This window comes from Patella vulgata, chromosome 7 (assembly GCF_932274485.2).
Source record: "Patella vulgata chromosome 7, xgPatVulg1.2, whole genome shotgun sequence".
Lineage (NCBI taxonomy): Eukaryota > Metazoa > Mollusca > Gastropoda > Patellidae > Patella > Patella vulgata.
The window spans coordinates 17,277,562-17,282,561 of NC_065885.2; the positions used below are offsets into that span (position 1 = coordinate 17,277,562).

Here is a 5,000-nt window from a genome sequence, read left to right on the forward strand (position 1 = left end):
TTCTACAGTATTTTTCTTAGTGTGTAGTATACGTAGACCTGTGCTATTGAATATAACAGTATTGGTGTGTAGAGTGTTATCAGTGTGGATTATAGAATATGAATTTTTAACAATTATACAGTGTAATTCAAGTGACAGAAAGTGGATTTTAGCAGATCTTAATAAGTTATTATGTACCCCAGGGTCGTGCCGGATATTTTGGTCGTGGATGATATATGTGTGTCGAAATATTAACATGATGTATTATATTTTTGAAGTTGGATTAATGTATATTCCCACTAGATTACGGTGTGTGTGCTACTTTTATTTATATTTCTTAAGGATTAACTCTGGATTAATAACGTTTCAAGGTAATTTGAATTTATTTTTATCGATATCTCCTTATACTATTTAGCACAATGCTTAAGATAACATCATGGAATTTAAACGGTCTACGTGACCGATCCAAGCTAAATAATGTTTTTAACCTTTTGAATAATTTCAACTATGATATTATATGCTTACAAGAAACCTTTTGGGATGATAAATTCGCTGCCAGCATAGAACCTCTGTGGAACGGGACAATTTTATATAATAACTATCCAGACGTGCATAGGAGGGGGGTTGCTATTCTATTTAAAAATAATATAAAATCGTGTATCCAAAATACTGTCATGGATACCATTGGAAGAATTTTAAAAGTAGATATTTATATTAACGATAAAAATGTTTCTATTTTTTCTATATATGCACCAAATAATGATAAAGAGAGAATTGCTTTTTTAAATGATATTTCAACTTATATAAACCCTAACAGATTAAATATTATATGTGGAGACTTTAATGATATCGTAAACCCATATTTAGACAGAGCCAAGGGCATGTATACTAATAAACATTCATGTGCAGCTTTCAAATCTTTTATTAACAATAATAATTTATGTGATATATACAGGCATAAACATCCGGACCAAGTTCAATTCACAAGACGAGCAGTCAATAACAACAAACCTCGCATGAGTCGTATAGACTATATTCTTGTTAGCCGGCAGGTCAAATCTAATGTCGTCAATGTTTACATAGCGCACACAAAGCTGTCCGATCATAGCCAAGTGATTCTAACGGTAGATTTAAGTGAGTGTGAACGTGGTCCAGGTGTTTATATTTTTAACAATACTTTATTAAATGACATAGTATTTTGTGAAAAGATAAATAATATTATTATAAATGAAAGTAAATTGGATCTTTTTAATTCTGAACCACTAGTATGGTGGGACAATCTTAAATACAAGATAAAATCTACAGCACGTATTTATTCGAAACATATTAAAAAGAAACAGAGGGAATTATATTGGGATGTACAGAATAAATTAACTAAGGAATATGCAAGATTAGAAAGAACAAACGGCACAAATTTTGATACAATGATTGAATTAGAAACTAAACTTGAACACATAGAAAATGATTTATGCAAAGGAGCCATCTTAAGATCAAACGTACAACATGCTGTAGAAAGTGATCGGAATACATCATATTTTTTAAGTTTAGAAAAGCAGAGACAAAATAATAAATGTATTAAAGAATTGATTAATGACAATGATGATATTTTAAATGATACTAGTTCTATTTTATATGAATGTTCTTCCTTTTATAGTAATCTATATGCTAAAGATGAAGATAATTTAAGTGCTATAAATGATTTATCTAAAGTAATAAATAATACTATTTTACCTATAGACCGAGAATTCTGCGATAAAAGTATTACTTTAGACGAATTATCTACAACACTCAAAAGCTTGACTAAAAATAAAAGTCCTGGCTTAGATTCACTACCACCAGAATTATATTTAAAGTTTTGGGATATTTTGGGCCCATTATATCAACATGTTATTAATTATATATATGCTAATGGAATTATGTCTCGCTCTATGCGAAAAGGAATGTTAACTCTTATCTTTAAAGACAAGGGTGATAGACGAAATCTTAAAAATTACAGGCCAATCTCTCTTTTAAATACAGATTATAAGATTTTATCAAAATGTTTATCTACTAGATTAAGAAAAGTTATACATACTATTATATCCCCTGAACAGACTTGCTCTATTCCAGATAGAAATATTTTACATACAGTTGCATCTATTAGAGATTTAATCGATTATACAGACGATGAAGATATTGAAGGTTTTATATTAAAATTAGATGCCGAAAAGGCCTTTGATAGAGTGTCACACACATATTTATTTCATGTTTTAAAGTGTTTTGGGTTTGGGGATAGTTTTATTAAATGGATTAAGATTTTATATTCAGATATTTCAAGTACAGTTAAATGTAATGGTCACTTATCTCCTTTCTTTAAAGTAGGTAGATCAGTTAGACAGGGGTGTCCATTATCAGCAATCTTATATGTTATTACTGCAGAACCACTAAATCTACTAATTAAACAATCTCCTTTAAAAGGAATACCTATAAAAGATTCCAATATTGTCTCTTTAATATATCAGCATGCTGATGATACGAATCTAACATTAGCAAACATAGAGTCTGTAAATAGCGTTTTTGAGGTTTTAAAATTATATTGCAGGGGCTCCGGGGCGTTGATAAATAAATCAAAGTCAGAACTGCTTCCTATTGGTAAAAGCGAATATCTAGATTATGCTTATCATATTGATGCAAAAATTGTTTCCGACGCTATTGAAATTTTAGGTGTTTATTTAGGACCCAATAGAAAAGTTTGTAGTAGTTTAAATTGGGATAGTAAAATTAGTAAAATTAAACAACTTCTAGGCCTATGGAGCAGGCGGCGTATTACCCTTGCAGGTAAAGTGACTGTGATACAATCCCTCCTTCTATCAAAACTGTGGTATACAGCGAGTGTTATACCGTTACCTGACGCTGTAGAGCGTGAAATAACGTCGCTCGTCAATAAGTTTCTGTGGCGAGGCAAGCCGCCCCGTGTTAAATACACAACTCTTGTAAAAACAAAAGCAGACGGTGGATTAAATTTACCCAATATTAAATTAAAATGCCAATCTCTTTGCTTAAAATGGATTACTAAATTTTGTGATATTAACTACAATCATGTATGGAAAAGTATTATGACTTATTATCTTTCTAAAAACGCATGTTTTAAGAATTGTATGAATATTTTAAAACTGAATCTAGATAAGAATATATTATCGAATTTACCTGAATTTTATAAATATATTCTACATGCTTGGGATGACTTAAATAAACATACGAGGCCCGAACCCAGAAATATTAAAGATGTGTCTATTCAACCCATATTTAATAATAGCCTTATTAGGCATAACGGACGAATGTTAGATTTTAAATTATTCCAGTCACCTAGTATTAAATATATTTATGATATTGTTTATTATGTTAAACCGGGTTTTATCCCGTTTCATTCTGTAAATGATATTATTAACGACGATACTGTCATTTATGACAATGACAAGATTTTAAAGAACTACGAGTTAATTAAATCATCAATACCCGAATCATGGAAGAATATTATTGAAAACCAATGTTACGATAGCACTTGTAGTACTTGTGATGAAGTTGTTTTTATATTAAATGATGAATCTGTCAAATCAAATGAACTTACTTCTAAATTTTGTTACAAATTATTACTTAAGAATTATGTTTCTGACCCAGCATCCTATTGTTATTGGAAGGAAAATAATATTAATGTTAATTGGCCAGTTGTGTGGAAAAGTGTTTTTAAGAATTATAAGAACCCGAAAAATATTGATTTAGATTTTAAAATTGCTCACAATATTGTTTGGACTAAGGAAAAATTATACAAAGTGAAAATTGTTGATAATAATTTATGTCCTGTATGTAAAATAAATATAGAAGATATTGTCCATATGTTTATAGATTGCAGTTGTCTTTCCAATTTAATTGCTTTACTAAAGGAGATTATTAACGATATTTTAAAGTATAAAATTAATAATGATGATTTTAAGTCCGGTTTACTGTTAGGAATTCAGTCTACTATTGTGGCCGGACAAGTAGAACTGAGCGATGTTGTTTTATCTGCAGCAAGACAAGCGATTTATAAACGCCGAATGTTTATGTTAGATCATATAAACTCTAGATTAAATATTATTTTGTTATTTAAACATATATTGAAAGATAACCTATATCATATTAGTAAATATTTTAAGAATAAAAATACGTTTATTGATAAATTCATCAAACCATCATTTCTTATAGTTTACGAAGATAATGGAGATATACAATTAGATTTTTGAAAGAGTTTGTATATACCCTCGACTTTTACCTTGTAAATTATCCCTTTAATTACTTTTAATGTATACTCTGTAAATATTTATACTATGTGAAGCTAGAAAACCTTCAAAAATATGTTTTTAAACCTTATTTAATAACTCTTTCACATGTATCTGTATAAATATGTTTAGTATATTTTTGTTTATTCATGTATGACATATCTGTATATATTTAAATATCTGAATAAATATATTTACAAGAAAAAAAAAAAAAAGGCGCCAGACTCAAGGTGGAATGTACCTTCGCCGTAGTATACGGTGATACGAGGTTTCTGGTCTACGAATGTAGGCGTGGGTTCGAATCCCACTTCTGACAAAACCTTTTTTCTTGGATGTCTGCAAGGTCCCGGGGAATGGGCATCAACGATTTACTCCAGGGATATGTCGGATATTGCGCCGCTGGTGTAGTGGTATCATGCAAGATTCCCATTCTTGCGACCCGGGTTCGATTCCCGGGCGGCGCATCATACTTTTGCCATTCGGAGTCAATACCGCACCCCGGGTGTTTGTAACACAATGCAGTGGAATAGTTTTATAGTGCCTCAATAGCTCAGTGGTTAGAGCACTGGTCTCGTAAACCAGGGGTCGGGAGTTCGAACCTCCCTTGAGGCTTGTTGCGTGTGGTGCGTCGTCGCCATCGAAAGGGTTGCTATTTTGAAAATTGCGGTCCTATGTTTCAGAAACGTTATGCCGCCGACGGGAACTATATTTCCAGCGGCATGGGCA

General features: G+C 31.2%; 2 non-coding genes across 2 annotated transcripts; both read left to right on the forward strand.

The window, feature by feature from the left end:
- Window positions 1-4,667: 4,667 nt before the first annotated feature.
- Trnag-ccc (transfer RNA glycine (anticodon CCC)) lies at window positions 4,668-4,738 on the forward strand. The gene has a single exon. It is a non-coding gene; the product is annotated as a tRNA-Gly (tRNA).
- Window positions 4,739-4,813: 75 nt separating this feature from the next.
- On the forward strand, window positions 4,814-4,886 carry Trnat-cgu (transfer RNA threonine (anticodon CGU)). The gene has a single exon. It is a non-coding gene; the product is annotated as a tRNA-Thr (tRNA).
- Window positions 4,887-5,000: the final 114 nt, after the last annotated feature.